The sequence below is a fragment of the Crotalus tigris genome, unplaced genomic scaffold (genome assembly GCF_016545835.1).
Source record: "Crotalus tigris isolate CLP2741 ecotype Arizona unplaced genomic scaffold, ASM1654583v1 scf7180000017855.1216408, whole genome shotgun sequence".
Classification (NCBI taxonomy): domain Eukaryota; kingdom Metazoa; phylum Chordata; class Lepidosauria; order Squamata; family Viperidae; genus Crotalus; species Crotalus tigris.
Window position 1 is genome coordinate 513,102 of NW_024096677.1, and position 19,563 is coordinate 532,664.

General features: G+C 43.1%; 1 protein-coding gene across 8 annotated transcripts in view; it reads right to left on the reverse strand.

Annotated features, from left to right (window-relative positions):
- Positions 1-19,563, reverse strand: part of C1QTNF7 (C1q and TNF related 7) — a 146,718-nt gene that overhangs the window by 81,731 nt on the left and 45,424 nt on the right. Inside the window, exon 1 of one of the 8 annotated variants that reach the window (XM_039343492.1) lies at positions 7,754-7,768. The exons of the other annotated variants lie outside the window; for them this stretch is intronic. The gene's annotated coding sequence lies outside the window, so the exon portion shown is untranslated. Of the gene's footprint in view, positions 1-7,753; positions 7,769-19,563 lie in introns of those variants that run through there. 8 annotated transcript variants of the gene reach the window in all.

Sequence of the window (19,563 nt, forward strand, 5' to 3'; positions counted from 1 at the left end):
TGCTAGTCGGACGATTGACACTGAGGACATGTTGAGGGAAAATGCCAATGCTGTGAAGTTGGTTCCACTGCCATATCCATGGAAACCTGACCCGGAGGATAAGCCATGCTGGGGGAGCTAGTGTGATGTCTCTCTTGGGTGACTCCCAAGATTTCTCCTCAGATGTCAGATCAGGGGAGGTTGAGCCCATTCCTGGCACATCAGGAACTGGGTTGATTAATGGCTCTGAATAACTGTCCAAGATTTGGAGGAGGCTTCAGCTGGGGAAAGTTTGCAGTGGCAGATGGCTAGTGAAGAGGAGGAGAAACTGCCTTCTGCATCTGATCCAAGAACACACAGAGCAGAAAAAAGGCAAGAGCAGTGGAGGTCAGCCAGACTACTTGAGAGGAGAAACCCCGCCTGTTTTGATAGGCTGCACTGCAAAGCTGACTATTTATCACAGCGGACAGATGGAGGAGTTGCTAAGAACATGTTGGTTTTTGTTGTGTCCCGAGCCTGCAAAAGCAGGCTGGGGACGTTGCAACGGTCCCAGGCTGTTGCAAGCTGCCCGGGACCAGACTGAGTGGTGCCAGCCTCCACGCATGCGCAAGGCGCAAAGTGCGCATCCTCTTTGTAACCTTTTTTGCCCAGGGATTCTATTTAGAGTCAGAGAGGCCTGCGAGCCTCTGAGTTGTGTCGGAGTGAGCTAAGAAGAATAAAAGCTGTTGTTACCTTTAGAATGTATGCTCTTCTTTCGCCATTGACTCGAGGACTTAACACTGGTGACGAAGGTGGGATGGCTTGCAAGATAAAAGAAGAAGACTTGTAAGACTTACCCAAGGAGTCCTTGAGAAGGAAGACAGCATTAAACTCAGCATCTGGCCTGCCAGTACAGTGTCGCTGGAGGTAAGCTGGCTGATAGACCCCTTCCTAGATGTAGAAGCAAGGATGGTGAAAATAGGGCGGTTGTCTGAGTTCGACATTACTCACCCAGAAAGATGGGAGTCTTATGTCACTAGAGTAGAAAATTACTTTAGAGTGAATCAAGTTAGAGAAGATGGCTTGAAGGCCACCACTTTGCTGTGTGTCTGTGGTCAAGATGTGTTTGAAATTGCAGAAAATTTGGCAGCCCCTGCTCCTCTAGAGTCTGTCACATATACAGATTTAAAGAAGTTATTGAAAGAACATTTTCAGCCCAAGTTGTCTGTCATTGCGTGGAGACACATGTTTGAACAGTGGGATCAAAGAGCAGGTGAATCAGCCAAAGAGTACATTGCAGCTTTGCGAAAAGCAGCCAAGCCCTGTGACTTTAAAGATTTAGAAGAAAGGCTGAGAGACCGTTTTGTATGCAGTTTAAGAAACAGAGACTTGCAACAGAGACTTTTTGCAAAGGAAGATATTTCATTCCAAGATGCCTTGAGAGTGGTCACAGTGGAGGAGGCAGCAGGAGGGGCAGTCAAGGACATGCGGCCCATCAGGAACAATCCAGAAGCAGCATCCGTGCACCATGAGGGAGTCCAAGAAGGCTCGGAAGAAGATCCTGAAGATGAGGTGGATCATCTTTATCCATTCAAGGAAGGGAAACAGAAGGAAGGCAAAGGAAAGGCTCCAGCTACGGCCAAATGCTTCAGGTATGGAGGTCGACACAAGAGAGCTGACTGCAGGTTCCGTTCTGCAATTTGTAGAGCATGTGGCAGGAAAGGCCGCATAGCATCTGTTTGCCTGGGTCGCCAGAAGGCACAACCTCAAGAAGAATTGCGTCTGAAAGATACCATGGTTCCCAGCCAAAACAGGGTGGGTTTCTGTGCATCATGCAGGAGTATTTGTAGAACATGCACACACAAGCCACTTAAAAAGAAACTGTCACTTAAGTTGAGGTTGCAAGGAGTTCCCTTGATTATGGAGCTGGACACTGGGTCTGCTCTTTCAATTATCTCCATTCATACATTTAGGAAGATTTGTAACAGCAGTGGGTTCCAGGCCAAACTTAGGCCATCCAATATAATATTAACAGACTTCCAAAATTCCAAGGTGTGTAAAGGGGGAGGTCACCCCTACAGTACAGTATAAGGATTTTGAAGGTCCATTGGATGTATTGGTTGTTGGGGGTGAACGAACGAGTCTTATTGGACTCGATTGGTTTGAGGCCCTGGGTATCCAAGTTATAGGGTTATACAATTTGCAAACGTTAGGTCTAGCAGAGGTCTGCAAGGAGTTTGCAGATGTCTTTAGTCCACAACTTGGATCTTACAAGGTGCCTCCAGTTTCATTGAAACTTGACCCTGCTATCACACCCATTAGGGTTAAAGCAAGGAGAGTATCTTTTGCACTTAAGGGAAAAAATGATGCTGAACTGATAAATTGATCCAGAAAGGTATTTTAGAAACTGTTGATTCCAGTCCTTGGGAAACCCCCATAGTTACGCCTCTCAAGGCTAATGGGGACATTCGTATATGTGCAGACTACAAATGCACATTAAACAAGGCATTGCAACAGCATGCATATCCTGTACCTGTAGTCAGCCATATTTTGGCTTCCCTCAAAGGGGGGCGTGTTTTTGCAAAGCTAGATCTGGCACAAGCATATCAACAGTTACCTGTTGATGAAGCTGCTGCTGAAGCGCTGATTATTGTAACTCACAGAGGTGCATTCAAAGTCAAGAGACTACAATTTGGAGTAAATGTAACTCCTGGAATATTCCAAAGTGTCATGGAGAACACACTAAGAGGTATTCCTGGGGTTTGCTTCTATTTTGATGATGTCCTGATTGCTGGAGAATCTACTCAGAACTTAGCTGAGAGACTGGGGGCTGTTTTGCTTCGTTTCAGCAGAACAGGCCTAAAACTCAAAAAAGATAAATGTAAGATAGGAGTCACTTCTACTGATTTTCTGGGATTCAGAATAGATGCCAGAGGTATTCACCCTGCTGATTCTAAATTAAAAGCCATACAGCAGGCCCCTAGGCCTAAGTCTAAAGCTGAGTTACAAGCATTCCTAGGTCTCTTGAATTTTTACAACGCTCTCCTACCTAACAAGGCTGATGTAGCAGAACCGCTGCATAGGCTTTTAGACAAGCAGGCAGTTTGGCAATGGTCCCAAGTACATGAAAAAAGCTTCAATGAGGTCAAGGCCTTGCTTACATCCAATGATGTGCTTGCACATTTCAATGAAAACCTACCTGTCTGCATCACTTGTGATGCATCCCCTTATGGGGTGGGAGCTGTACTCAGCCATTTGAAGGCTGATGGAACTCAGGTTCCTGTTGCATATTACTCCAGAACCTTATCCTCTGCTGAGCATAATTACGCTCAAATAGACAGGGAAGCTTTGGCCATTGTAGCTGGAATTAAAAAATTCCATGATTTTTTATATGGCAGGCATTTCACGGTTTACACTGACCATAAGCCCCTGCTGGGGTTGTTTACTACTGACAAACAAACCCCCCAGATTATTTCTCCCAGAATGCTGAGGTGATCTATTTTTTTTATCAGCTTATGATTATACACTGATTCACAAACCTGGTAAGAAAATGGGCCATGCTGATGGCCTAAGTAGGTTACCTCTGAAGCTAGTGGAAGCAGACCCTGCTCCTGCCATCAATATTCTCTCCATTCAGGCGTTGGCTGAGTCTCCCCTGGATGCTAGGGATGTGGCTGCAGAATCGGCCACAGATCTAACGCTTGCTCGTGTACTTTCATGGGTTTTGTATGGATGGCCTGAGAGTTGTCCAGGTATGGAATTCCAAAGCTTTTGGCTCAAGAAGCATGAGTTACCCACTTTTCAGGATTGTCTGTTGTGGGGCAGCAGAGTAGTTATTCCCACCTCATTGAGATCTAAGATCTTGGTCTCTTTATATGAGGGCCATCCTGGCATTGTCAGGATGAAAGCACTTGTGCGCAGCCATTTATGGTGGCCTGGGTTAGACAAGGATATAGAGGCCCAGGTGCACGGATGCCATTTGTGCCAGCGTTCACGGCCAGAAATGCCTCAGGACCCTGTGCATAGGTGGGAGGAAACACAATCACCTTGGTCTAGAGTGCATGTAAATTACGATGGGCCCTTTCAGGGGCAATTCTTCTTGGTCCTTGTTGATAGCCATTCAAAGTGGCTTGAGGTTGTTCCTGTTTCCTCCACTACCATTGCCAAGACCATTCAAGTATTAAGAGGAATTTTTGCTGCACATGGCCTTCCAGATGTTCTGGTTTCAGATAACGGTCCTCAATTCACTTCTTCCGAGTTTCAGGCTTTTCTGCAGGCCAACATGATTCGTCATGCGACTTCGGCGCCCTTCCACCCTTCCACCAACGGTATGGCAGAACGGATGGTTCGCATCACCAAGGATTCTCTCAAGAAACTCGTTTATGGTGACTGGCATCACAGGTTGGCAGATTTTCTTCTTGCTTACCGCACCACACCTTCTACTTCCACTGGGAAGAGCCCGGCAGAACTTCTTTGGGGGCTCAGACTGATTGCCAAACTTGACAGACTGCATCCAGACAGGGTGGCCCCTCGGGTTTCGCAACCAACGGCACCAAGGTGTTTGCAAGTGGGTGCCCCGGTATGGACCCGGAACTATGGGCCCAGTCACCTGTGGGTTCTGGCTGTGGTCTGCAAGGTCACTGGTCCCTTGTCCTACGAGGTTTCTCTGGACAATGGCCAACAGCATATCAATCAGCTGCGTATGAGACTGGACTCTTCCTCTTCAACTTCTGGGTTTTCTCCAGGGGGGAGGGGGACCAGTGTGTGCAAAGGGAAGGGCACTGTCAGCAGTCAGGGGCAAATGGAGTGGCAGAGGAAGGTCTCTTCCAAGGTTCTGCAAGTGCACCTAACAGGAATTCAGGGGATCCAGGAATAATACATGCACCAGTACTTACTCCAGCCAGGGAGTCACTCAGAGGGCACTCTCAATATTCACAACCCTATCACAGCACTCCAGACAGGGAGAATAACTGGAAGTATCCAAACAACCCAAATCATTCCAGAGAACTGGCAACCAAACAAACTAGATGGCCAAATGCTGCAATTGCTTCCAAAAGGAAGTCAGGATACATGGGGGTAGTCAGAGAGGCAAATCCTGATTCTGGTACCTCCAGCACTGAATGGGGGGCAACTGAACACTGGAGCACAGCAGAGACCCCAGACAACCCAGCTACTGGGCTTGGGAGTGAAGGAATGCGTTCCTATAATAGGTCCATTTTGGACCTGGAGAATACCACAGAATATCAAAACACTGGGTGGGACCTAGAGGGCCCCGATAGCCTACACTTAGGCAGATCAACCAGGTACAATTTGGAGCAAAGTCTGTCAAGCTCAGTGGGCAAGCAAGCAGACCAGGCATCAGAACATAGGTCACGGGGACCACCAGGGCAACAAAGAGGGGAAAACTCTGCTGCAACAAATACACAGGAAGGTCAAGGGTGTTCTCAAACTCTAAGGAGGTCACAGAGGGTTAGAAGACCTCCCAAACACCTTGAAGAGTATGTGAAGTTGCTGTCAAGCCAAGGGAAATGAGGAAGGTGCCTACTGTTTAGGGAATTGGAATTGTGGGTAGTGGACACTCAATTCCCGAAACAATAGCACTGCACCATGTATAGAGCAGCTATTAGTAGCTGTAACAGTATGTGCAGTTCCATAAGGGATAGCACACCACGTCCCTTTGTGAGGTCACGTATACCTATCTATATATAGGTTAATTAAGTTTCATCCGGGGGGAAGGGGTGTTGTGTCCTGAGCCTGCAAAAGCAGACTTGGGGCATTGCAACGGTCCCGGGCTGTTGCAAGCTGCCCGGGACCAGACTGAGTGGCGCCAACCTGCGCGCATGCGCAAGGCACGAAGCGTGCATGCTCTTTGTAACCTTTTTTGCCCGGGGATTCTATTTAGAGTCAGAGAGGCCTGCGAGCCTCTGAGTTGTGTCGGAGTTAGCTAAGAAGAATAAAAGCTGTTGTTACCTTCAGAATGTGTGCTCTTCTTTCATCATTGACTCGAGGACTTAACAGTTTTCTAACTGTTTGTTTGATCATTGTGATTCTTGCTTCACTCTGGATTGACACGGTGTTTGGAATTGTGCTTTGGAGACTCTGAACTTTTCTTGCCACATGAGCTCTCCTGTGTGTGGATTTAAGTTTTGCCTGGTGGAATTATTTTGTTTGAGCAACTTTCAATTACTTGGTGGACTATTAGGCCATTGCTCTGTGGACTAATCTTGGCCTGCTTGTGGCTGGACTTAATTGGGACAGTTCAAGTTTTGGTAAAGGGAATTGCTGGGGAATATTAATAAACTCTCTAAAGTTCAATTATATGCGTATGTGAGTGAGTGGGGCAGCATAGCTAGCAGGAATCAAAATTTTTGGTATCTAAAAGGAAGTTTAGGATTATAACCTTCTGCACATTCCAGGAAAGCAAGTCATGATGAACAAAGAGCAAAATATATCTGCGTAAAGCTGCATATGATCACAATATTAATATTTGGTCATTGTAGAAAAAAACTAGGTAAGCTGCCTAGCATACTATAGGAAGATGCCATAGAAATGACTGTAGAGATTTTTTTAATTATTAGAAAAGAGATTGAAAACAATGGCCCCTAAGAAAAGCAGAATAAATGCTGGCCAGTTGAAATGTTGAGTAAAGAGTAATGCATAAATATTATTCATAAAAGTTTATACAAAGTAGGTATAAATCTAAGAAACAAATGAAAATAAATGGTTTAGCTACAATGCGGTGGTATGTTCCCAGGATGCTGTATATCTACATATCCTTCTTTTCTTCTATTCATAATCAAAGAAATTAAGTACCTGATAAAAAATCAAGCAACTGACTATATCAGCTCTGAATCAACTGTTTACAGTAGATTGTGACGTTAAACAGAGTGATCAACTCTCTGGTAAAAGTCTCCTGCATACGTAAGAGGATTTTGAGAGCAAATAGGAGGAAAATGTCCAAGGGCTATTGAAAGAGCCATCACATTGAACCCAACAGAACATGAAATTTTGAATTCCCCCATTGGTGCCTCTGCATCTGAAATAATATCATCGGCTCAATTTCTCATATTGGTTTAATCTCACATATTCAATGAATTCCATGTGGATTATGTCTAACCAACTAGTTTAATTAAATTGTGAAGAAAACTGACTGCCACAAACAAGGAAAAAACCCTGATTGTCTAACAAATACATAACAGGGCAAATATGTCAGAATCTTTGGATTTTCTCAATTCCATCTCAGTACAGTTATGTAAAAAAAGAGAAAAGAAACAACTGTATCTTTTTATTATAGGAGAAATATTGTTATCAAGATGCCTTCTCTATTCTTAAAAATATTATATTTGTTTTAAATCTAGTTATTGAAAAGAGAGAAAGATGAGAGTGGAGAGAAAGAAAGAAAGAAAGAAAGAAAGAAAGAAAGAAAGAAAGAAAGAAAGAAAGAAAGAAAGAAAGGAAAAAAGGAGGAAGTTTGATATATGCCATACTAAATTCCAGTTTCCTGACAGCATCACCATCTGCAAAGAAATGGTACATATGATAAAACAAACAATCCTTTTTTTTTCTTGCAAGGTGAAATGCGGAGTGAAAAATGCAGTGCATTGCAGAGAAATGTCTGGTTAAGGAACAGGATAGCAGATTCACATGGAAAATACTCCTATCTAGCATGGCCACACATTCTCAAGAAAGTAAATGAATAATCTCAACAGGTCCCTTTGGAAAATGAAAGTTTTCAGGGTGTGGAAGAATAAAGGGAAAATATGATTTAAATAAATAAAGTTCTTTTTTTACTTACATGCTTGAAACAGTTCTGAACAGCTGGAGCCTCAGGATTATAATGTCTGCAGATGTTGTGTTTGGCGGAGCCTCCCCCCTCCCCCTCTCAAACATTGGCACCAACATTTCTGTAATGCTTGAACTTGATAAGTAATTTCCTGGTTCCCCTTTCTGAAATTCTCACATACTTGATCACTGGTCCACCCTAACGGCAGAAGAATGCAGACTAGATTAGACACCCTGTATTTCTTGCTGAAGAACACAGCCTTTCTGGCTCTCTTGGTCTAAATGAGAGATTCTCTCAGCTATTCTGCCCATTGCCCCCAAATATTATACCTTGGATCAGTACTGAATGTATAGTTCTGCAATAATACACAAACAAGCCATTGCAGTATTACATGGTGGCATTTACCATGTGAATCATAGACACAAGAGAGAGACAGCCCCAGAGGAAAATTGGGTGTCCCTAACTAAGAATGTAGAGCATTTGTGAGTTATCTAACTTAATCTGGAATTCAACTGACAAAGTACATGAACTATGAAGACAAGGAGAGATCATACTGAATGTAAACATGGGCAAGATCTACCTCTCTAGTCTTCAAAAATGCAATTGCTTCTTAATAGAGATTTGAATATAGTGAAGCATAAGCATTTCTGTCTGTAAGGTGAGCATGACTGCTAGAAAGTCCTTATGGTTTTGGTGACGAACAGCCTCACAATTAGTAGTGCTTATCACTACCACAAAAAGTTATTTTTTTACACTCCAGTATTCTACCTGCAGCATGCATGAATAAATATTTCTGCACATTAAAGTTAAAAAATAATATTGTCATGGTTCCGACTAATGAAACACTTCAAAGACCTTCCAGCCATTGTTTTCCTAAAAAATCTTTATTTTGTGTAACAGAGTGTCGGCACAGCATGGAGGGATGCCAAGATCTGAATTCTCCTCCCCTGCACATAACATTCCAGCCTATTCCCCTCCTCTATTTTGCAGTCATAAATCATGTTCTCCAATCAGCCTGAAGGGCAAAGATTGACTTCCTTCTGTAGCCCGGTAATCCTTATCTTGTTTACTCCCTATATACATTCTTTCTCCTCCCCTCCCAGCATCATCTAAGTTAACTCTAAAAATACCAGACAGATCTGCATATTTTGTCAAAGCAAGAATATCCAATATTAGCAGTGTTGACAAATATTTCCTACTCACCATTTTCTTTAATCACTACCAACCCAAAAGATAAGCTGTCAGATTCCTCATCTGTATATTTACCAATCTGCCTGTTTTCTATTTGATTTTACAGACCAGTCTTATTATTCCAGTTACTTTCCATCATTGTCCATTTCACACTTATAAATTTGCCAAGCCTGATTTTCTCTGCTTTTATAAATAGCATGACATTTTCCCAACCACTAGCCCATAGCAGAAACTGGTAGGAAAGCAAGTCATGGTACTTAGCTGTATACCAAAACTTTAATTACCTAAAAGAATAACCTTAGTTCTAGGTTGCTTAGTTTCCATCCATTGTTTCTTGTCTTGCCTTCTGGTGCTTTGGAAAATCTTTGTGGTAGTCCTTCATATATTGGAATACTGCTATCATGTTTCCCCTAGTCTTTCTTTACACTAGACTAGACATATCCAATTCCTGCAACTGTTCTTCATAAGCTTTAGCCTCCAGTCTCCTAATTATCCTTGTCACTCTTCTCACTCTTTCAAGCGTCTCAACATCTTTTTAACATTGTGGTGACTGGATGCAATATGCCAAGTATAGTCTTACCAACAACTTATAAAGTGGTACTAATACTATTTGTATTTGTATTTAATTTTATTTATATGCCGCCCAATCCCAAAGGACTCAGGGTGGCGTACAGAGATTAAAACAATCATAAAACAATAAAATAATACAGTCATACCGCGAGTCCGATCATATCCCGCCCCCCCCCCGGAGACATCAGCCCCAGGCCTGCCGGAACAGGAGAGTTTTAACGGCTTTCTTAAAGGCCGGCAGGGTGGGAGTAGTTCGAACCTCAGGGGGAAGTTGATTCCACCAGGTTGGAGCCACCACAGAAAAGGCCCTTCCCCGAGGGCCCGCCAGCTGACATTGTCTGGCCGACCGGACCTGAAGGAGGCCCAATCTATGGGACCTCACCGGTCTCTGGGAACTGTGCGGCAGAATGCGGTCCTGTAAGTAACCTGGCCCTATGCCATGAAGGGCTTTAAAGGTGATAACCAAAACCTTGAATTGCGTCTGGAGACCCACAGGAAGCCAGTGCAGCTCACGGAGGATAGGTGACACGTGGGCGTATCTTGGCGCGCCCACAATCGCTCCCGCGGCTGCGTTCTGAACCAACTGCAGCCTCCGAACACCCTTCAAGGGTAGCCCCATGTAGAGCGCGTTACAGTAATCCAGTCTTGAGGTGACAAGGGCATGAGTGACTGTGAGTAAAGCCTCCCGGTCCAAATAAGGCCGCAACTGGTGCACTAGGCGAACCTGTGCAAAGGTCCCCCTGGCCACAGCTGATAGATGTTGTTCCAAATTTAGCTGTGAGTCCAGGAGGACACCCAAGTTGCGTGCCTGCACTGAGGGAGGTAAATTTGCCCCCCCCAGGACTAATGATGGACCATCCAGTTGGCCTTTGGGAGGCAAGACCCAGAGCCACTCGGTCTTGTCAGGGTTGAGTCTAAGCCTGTTCACCCCATCCAGACCCTCACATCTTCCAGGCACCGGCACATCACGTCGACTGCTTCACTGAAAGGACACGGGGTGGAGATATATAATTGGGTATCATCCATGTACTGATGATACCTCACCCCATGTCGCCGAATGATCTCACCCAGTGGTTTCATGTAGATGTTAAAAAGGAGGGGGGACAGGACCGAGCCCTGAGGCACCCCATGATCGAGGCGCCTAGGGGTCGATCTCTGTCCGCCCGCCAACACCGACTGCGACCTGTCAGAGAGGTAGGAGGAGAACCACCGCAATATGGTGCCGCCCACCCCCACCTCTCCGAGGTGGCGCAGAAGGATACCATGGTCGATGGTATCGAAAGCCGCTGAGAGGTCAAGAAGCACCAGGATAGAGGAATAACCCCTATCCCGGGCTCGCCAGAGGTCATCAGTCAGTGCGACCAAAGCAGTCTCAGTGCTGTAGCCGGGCCTGAAACCAGATTGAAAAGGGTCCAGATAATTAGTTTCATCCAAGGATCGCAAGAGTTGGGACGCCACCACCTTCTCTACAACCTTCCCCACAAAGGGGAGGTTGGAAACGGGACGAAAGTTCTTCAAAACAGCTGGGTCCAGGGAAGGCTTCTGGAGGAGGGGCCTCACCACCGCTTCCTTTAAAGGTTGCGGGAAAGACCCCTCCATCAAGGAGGCATTGATTATCGCCTGGAGCCAGCCTCGTGTCACCTCCCTACTGGCAGAAACCAGCCAGGAGGGGCACGGGTCCAATAAACAGGTGGCGGCCTTCATTGCCCTCATATGATCAAGATCATATGATCTTGATTCTATCCTTTATTAATGCAGCCTAGGATTGCATTGGCCTTTTTGGCTGCTGCCACACACTGTTAACTCATATTTAAATGATTGTCCACTAGAATTCCAAGATCTTTTTTCACAGCTATTCAATAGTCACATTTCACCTAATTTATATATGTACAATTGTTTTTTGGGGGCTAAGTGTAAAACCTTACTTTTATCCACATTGAATTACATTTTGTTCAATAGAGTCCAGTGTTCAAGTCTGTCAAGACCCTATCTTCCAGAATGGTAATGTCAGAACTGCCACCTCATGTCTGCTTTCTGCAATCATTTCAGTTCCAGTCTGCCATGAAGCCTGGGGGCAGGGGAAGTGCCTAGGTGAGAAAGTGAAAGCTAAGAGTGAGAGTGCCTGGCCAAAATGCATCCCAATGTTGCTCCATGATTAAAAGAATGCAGCTGAAAGGCATTATACAATCAGAGTAGCCATTTCCAAAACATCTTATTCAAAATTGATTGGACAGTAGGGAAAACAGCAATGGGGAATGCCTAAGCAAGCAAAAGTTTTTACTTGGAGTTTTGGTACGTGAACTCCAGTTCTGGCTTTTTTATTGTATTCTGCTTGACTTTTAATAACCTGTGCCTTTTCCATCAAATAGAGTCAAGGATTATTCTTATTTAAAGTGCAAGTTGATATAGGGCTGACATTAACCCAGAACTGCATTTTCAATCCATCTGGAGAATTAACCTACTGTGGGGATTATGCAACCATCCCTTTTTCCAATGGTGCACAGGAGGAGATGGAATGTAGAGAAGGCACTGCAGTGAGACTGCAGATCCCCAAACTGGAAGAGGAACCAGAACTCTGTCCCAGCCAGAGTTGGATTTGGTGCAACCAGGCTCACCCTGACACTTGGCTGAAGATATCAGAGTGGAAGCCAACATCATCCCTTAAGAGATGGAGGGAACCATCCCTGCCGAGAGGCCAACCCTGATGATCCCTGGAAGTTGGGAAGCTGGAGGAGCCCCAGTGAAAGTGACACTAACATGAGAGTCTGGACCCAAAGTACACCATCCAGAGGTACCATTTGAAATGACGCTGGCTGAGAGGATTTCCAAACCATAGTAGTTGAGCAAGCAGTTGATCTGTTCAGAGTGGAACTTATGTTTCATGACCCCCTGGAACTGCCTGACCAAGCACCCGATTGGGAACTATGGCTGCCTGCTGCTCAGCCTGTCCCAGCATTACTGATCCCAGCAGCACTGCCTGTACAGGCTGTCCCAGTGGCCAGAGTCGACATTGGCCACCTGGGCTCACTGTGTTCAATGGAGAGATGAAGCAATTGGGATTCTTCCTTACCCAGGTCTGGGGTTTCATGGAAGAGTACAGACTGGACCTCCCAGGTGATGAGGCCAGTCTGTGTCACTAGGGCTCTAGAATTTGAGGCTGTCAATTTGGTCATGTCACTGCACAATGAAGATGCTGAAAAGTTACACAACATGATGCTTTCATGATGGCCCTAAGACAACTGTTCTAGGACCCACTGGCAGATTGGATCAGAACTATCAGGCAAGGGAGGAATCCATCACAACCTATGTCCAAGAGTTCAGGGGGATAGCCAGAAAACCCTTGGGTTGATCCCAAGAAATATTACTCCCGTACTTCTGTCTGAGCCTGAATCACAAGGTGCTTTACACCTGCTTATCCCAAGAGTCATCAAGTACACTCCGAGATTGGTACGTCCTGGCTGGCAAAGTGAAGACCTAGCCCTCTTTCATGATCACCCCAGGGAGGGAACCACAATACTTCAGAATTCCAAAGAGAAGAGACTCCCCCCTCCAAAAGCGAGCAGGAGAGGTCTCAGCCCTAGACAAGACCTAACGGGATGTTTTCAGTGTGGCAAAGAAGGCCATAGAGCCATTGACTGCCTTTACCTATGATCAGTGGGGGCTACCCCAAATGCTTCACTGAAGAGGAGCAGGATTATATCCAAGCCCAAGGAAGTGGCATATAAAGGGATTGAGGTCATAGAGTTCTCCCCACCATCTCAAACCAAGGACCCGAGGCTGACCAGAAAAAGTGACAGTAGCAGGAATGATGAGCCACTGGTAAATGGAAATATGAAACTAATGATAGTGAAAATAGAGCTGATGGTAGCTTCCTTGGGGGAAAAGGGCATACTAACAACCTTGCTAGATTCCAGGTGCATCCAATGTCTAGTTAGCCCCAACCTAGTGGAGAGGCTTGGAATAAGCCTCTACAAACTCAAGTTGCCAATAGTTTTCACTTAGTTAGATGGCTCTCTAGCAGGGGAAGGTCCCACCACTTTCATTAGTGAACCTGTAGAGATGAAAATGCGGGCCTGTGTAGAAGCTAGTAGTTTTATTGTAGCTCTTGGCATGGACAGACTTATGATCTTGAGTCTTGCTTGGCTGGAGAAGTGGAACCCCATGTTATATTGGGTGAAAATGATCTTTAAAATCACTAGGAAAAGCCTCAGTGAGAAAGCTGCAGTGAAAGTGGATCTGTGCAAACTGGCCCCCCTCATTAAGGAGAAGAAAGGAATTAGTGCTCTGCCAGCCCACAAAGGAGGTGAAATGGTCTGCCTGATTCCAAAAGAATACTGGGGACTAGAGGAAGTTTTTAGTGAGAGGGAATCAGAAATACTCCATCCTCATTGCCCCATAGACTGCTATTGAAATCTTGCCTGGGGCTAAGCTACCAGAACCCAAACTGTATTTGATGACAGCAAGGGAATTGGAAGAGCTCAGGACTTTTATCAATAAGAACCTAGCCTGGGGATTCATTCAGATGGCAAAATCATACCATATGAACACTTGTTCAAGGGAGTCCTGATTTATTTAGATGGCATTTTAATTTACACAGAAACCATGGATAAACACATGAAGCTGGTGAGGGCTGTCCTAGAAAAACTTCTTGCTGCACAACTATATGTGAAGCTCTAAGTGCAAGTTTCACAAAACTAAGCTAGACTACTTAGGGTACCATATCTCTCATGAAGGGGTGGAGATGGATGCAGAAAAATGAACAGTAGTTGAGTGGGGAGCACCATGCACCCTGAAACAACTGCAGAGCTTCCTAGGTTTCACAAACTTCTATAGACATATCATTCCTGTGTCAAGGTTCCGACTAATGAATTCAACCGAGCATTGAGACAATCTGAACTTTTAATGCAAAACTCTACTGAGTACATCATTTTGGCACAAATGAAGCAAAACCAGCTCTGGCTATTTCCCACACATTCCAATATAGTTAAAATATAGAATTCTCCCTTCCCCTATTAGTGCAGGTCATATGGTGCAATCGAGTGTCAAGATATTGTTATGAGAAAGTGTCTCTGTATGTTTGCAAACATATGCTGAAACATCCTTGGTTCACACAGGTTGACTTTGTGTTGTCTGGAGCCTGCATTCCTTCTCTTCTCCCCTTCCCCCAGTGTGTTGGCAAACTGAGAAACAATAATTGTGGCAACATCATACACACGATTTGAACTTGACAGGTGGACCCCCCCCTAAAATGTAGAAGGTACTTGAAAAATAGTAAACACATATTAATGGCATATAATTTCGTCATCTCCTCTCTGAGGAGGACCCTGGCTTTTGAGGGTATTTTGCATGGAATCTATTTATTAAGCGATCTGCTCTAATATTGTGGACTTTGATCCACTTTGCTTCTGTAATTGGGTAACCTCTCTATTGCACCAGATATTGTAGTTTCCCCTTGTAGAGCCTGGAATCTAAGATTTGTTTAATCTCATAATTCTTTTCACCTCCCACTATTAGTGGGCCCAGGGCATCTTTTTCCACTGGTCTTAATCTACATGCTTGGGCAGCCTTTAATAAACTACAATGGAATACTGGGTGCACTTTACCCAATATTCTGGGAAGCTTTAGTTCTAAGTAACTGGGTTAATGACTCTCACAATTGGGAAAGGGTCTATGTAATTGGGACCTAGTTCTTTGCATGGCAGTCTCAGTTTGAGGTATTTCGTGGATAGATTCATTTTATCTCCTAGATGGAACTTCCCTTGGGGAGTTTGCTTCTTGTCTGCCTGTTTCTTCCAACTCTCAGTCACTTTTGTTACAGCTTTTTTTTACATTTTCTCATGTTTTTTTTTAGAGGGAGCCTACCCAATCAGTTAGGATGACCAAGGTATTCTTGTGGGTATTCCAGCATGGGCACAAATTCCATCCCTATCACTATTTTAAAAGGAATGAATCCTGTGCTACTATGTACCAAATTATTATATGTCACTTCAGTGAATGGCAGGAGTTCCGCCCAATTAGATTGCTGACATAGCAATACAGGTACTGCTCTATCATAGTGTTAGCTCAGTCTGCAGTCCCGTTCATACTTGGATGAAATGCCAAGCTGAGACTCTGACAGGACCCTATCAGCTTTATAAATTCATGCCAAAATTTTACTGTAAATTGGACTCCTTGGTCCGAGATAATCTGTTTTGGTACTCCATGCAACTGGTAGATGTGCTGCAGGAACATCTTAGCCGGTCTCTGGGCTGATGGGAGGCTTGAGCAAGTATGAAATGGACATGCTTGAAAAACAGGTCCATTACAGTATTACAGATTACAGTATTCCTTCCACTTTCTGGAAGTTCGACTTTGAAGTCCATAGCTATTTCTTCCCATGATCGGGTTGGTTTAGCCACTTGCTGCAGAAATCCTGGACTCTTTCCTGTCATTCGTTTCATGGAAGCACACACAACACAACTTTTTACATAGCTCTCTTATGTCCTTTTTCATCCCAGGCCACCAGAATTGTCATTCAGTTAGGTACAACATTTTAAGGAACCTGAAGTGGCCAGCTTTTTTAGCATCAGGGCTGCACTGTAAGATCTGACTTGCATCCTCCCACTAATAGGAGATCACCCAGAGCAGTTTTCACAATAAGCCAAAGTGCCTGTCAATGGAAAACTTGTATTCCTAAAAGTGGAAGCTTTCTATAAATGGAAATTTAATAGCTCGACAGCTCCATTCATGAACAAAAGCATTGCCATCTGCAGCCTATTCATAGGCAAAGCTCTGCTGGCTACAGTTAGCACCAAGAGTTGAAAAGTAATAAAGCATATAAAGCATATAAGGACAATTCCACTCAAATTTGCATTCCCCTGCATGACCTCCCAACCATAATAGAAACCAAGCCACCACAATTAGAATAACCAAAGACACACACTTGAATTTATTGCTCAAGAAGTCCAGAAATCTCAATCACACAACCCTAAAATAATATAAAAGTCCATCCACTCACCAGACCAGGTTGTCAGTGTCCCAGAATCGATTGCTGTGACACTTCACTCCTGATTCCTAAATAAATGGAGACCTCCTTTCCAATTGTACCTTGCTTCCAAATTAATTTTTCCTGCATCTTTCTCCTGGCTTGGAATCAGACTGGATTTTACTTCCAACAAAATCTTTTCAGTAAATAAAGTAAATACTGATGGATCCTTTCCTTGCTTGTTCAGTTTATATCTTGCCTTTCTCCAAAGCTCAGAGAAGCATAAATCTTTTCTCTCGCTACAGATTTCTACCTAACAATTATGTGAAGAAGATTGGCTGAAACAGACAGACTGGCCCAAAGTCACTAAGTGAGTTCTCATACCTAAAGATGAATTTGAACTTTTCTAACTTGTTAACCATTAAATTTCACTGGCCCTTTATCTCATCTATAAGATTATATAAAGCTTCATGCATCTCTCTTCATTTTTACCATCTTATTCATCTAAAGTTTTTATAAGATTGAATTGCTAAAATGCTTGCTAACCTCTGCCACTACTCATCTTGCCATAGAAACAGAGGGGAGGGGAAGCTTGGGACAAATGGGATTTTTAAGAAACTATCTATAGACCATGAGAACCAAGGTCACAAAAGCAGATATCTGATGGAGAAGTGGACCGTTCTCATAACAAACCAAAGAAATGTGAACGCTTGGTGGGTGGGGTTATGGAAAGCTACTGTTAACTAACCTGATTTTCCCAGTGGAAACTTAAGAGTTAATTTTGCTTCTTCAATACCAAGATGTATATTCAATAAAGTTTATCTTTTATGGCATCTCAAAGCTGTAGAGTTTCCTCAATGTTGAATTTGCTAGTAGAACAGCTGACAGTTTTTTTTAATTACTTGTGAAATATAATAAATAACTACAATAACATATAATACACATGTAATTGGACTAATAGATTACAGTACTTAAATTGAAGCAAATTACATTAAAATATCTAAGGATAGGTTAAGTATTCTTCAGCATGCAGTGTAACAAAAGAGACTAGAAAATGTGTCCTTCCCTAATTTATATACAAGCCAGAAGATAGTTATCTTTCTAGATTCATTGTTTACAACATTTGCAGGGCATCTGTCCAGATAAGATGCCTACCAAGAAAAAAAAATACACAAAAAACATACAAAAACATTATAGAATGGAAAATTGATAATATGTGACTTGTAAGTCAGAAGGTGTATCAGTACAGGAATAATAGTAGAAAAATTAAAAAACACTAAAATGTTTGCATGAAAATTATGCTTGTAAATATATGAAGGAGAATGAATTAATGGAGAGAAGCACTGTAAGAAGAATGACATTCATCTTTCTGCTTTTCTCATCCTTAATTCTTCATAGAAAAACGTAGCAAATTGTTCTTTCTTGTGATATTGAAAGGGTGCTTGGCAATTGTCTGAGACAGAATGCTATTAGATAATCAATACCTCTTCACAGAATGCTATTATTATATAGTCAATGCCTCTTTTCATACTTGAAATAAACTAAAAATAAAAAAGCAATGTAGGGATAAGAAGATGAAGGACAAAACAAACTTTCTGTGATCAGTTAGCCAAAGAATGAGAAAATATTTACTAAACAAAGAAGTCAAGCACAGAGAGATATTTTTCCAGCAATCACCAGCAATTTCCTCATGAATAAAGCCAATCATTAATTTGCAGTCTAGTGCTTTGGGACCTATGGAATGCTTACTATTCAGCTGGGAAGATAAGTGTAGCCAAGCATTCTGGTCTTGAAAAATTGGCATACTAACCCATATTAATCATGACGTTTAGCAACATTCTGAATCAGAGGTTTTAATTCTAACTATTTTTTATGCATTTGTTTTGATGGAGGAGTTTTACAGAGCAGATCTGGATGTATGAAAGGAGGAGGATGCAATATTTACATCTGACAACTCCTCCAAAGAGTTGAAGGCAAGGCAAAGGAGGAAAAGACGATATGAAAAACAATAGACAAGGTAAGTGTAGCACTGATATTGGAAATGATTATTAAGCAAACAGTTTGTAAGGATTTACAAAATAATAGTTTGTTTTGGAGAAGACATTGGGAATTTCTCAAGAATAAATCATACCAAACCACTAATGCAATCATTAGATATTTAAGATATAAAGCTAACAACTATGTGCCTGGAGCAATTAGACATTTTAAAGCAAATGCTAGGTGTTTCATTATATGGTGCACAACATTGCACTTTCTGGGACATCTGTGCCTTAGATGATGAACAATCTAAATTTCTGAGATCCTCACTTCAAGCTTCCTGCTTTACAGCTAATGCATTTCTCCAGTTAGAACTTATTTGCATCTCAGTCAAAGCTCAATGATAGAATATTGAATATAGAATAACAAAGTTGGAAGAGACCTTGGAAGTTTTCTAGTCCAACCTCCTGCTCAAGCAGGAGACCCTATACCATTCCAGACAAATGGCTGTCCTGTCTCTTCTTGAATACCTCTAGCGATGGAGCACTGGAGAACTGGATTACATTCTCTCAATTACGTCTCTCCTGGTTGAAGTACTGGCTTAAATAAATTTATGGAAATGACTTTCAAACCCAACCTGTCCTGAAAGATCACAATGTTCTAGGAAGAAATGAGGCTCATTGTGTACTCACCCCAAATCTGTATCCATGTTAGGCTGGAGAGAGCTGAAGCAGATAATTTTAGATCCTGATTTACAAGAGAGAGCCAACACTTTTGGTACATTTTAGTACAAAGAGCTCATACAGTCCCTTTTTACACTTTCCCAATAGCTTTATCCTTTATTAATCCCAGCTCACAGGAGGCCCTTCAAAGTAGCATATTTGGATGCTCTCCCCCCAATAGCACCTTGGGGCAGATACATTGGTGTCCCTTACCAAAAGATGAGACTTTGGAATTAAGAGAGTGGTGCATGGTCACTCTTGGACAGCAGATTCAATCACCCTTCTAGTTACACATATTCAATTTGTATACCACATGCTAAATGACTAGGATTGAGAAAGCTCTAGAACTGTTGCCGAAGGATGTCAGCAAATAATTCCACAAACCTTGAGATTCCACC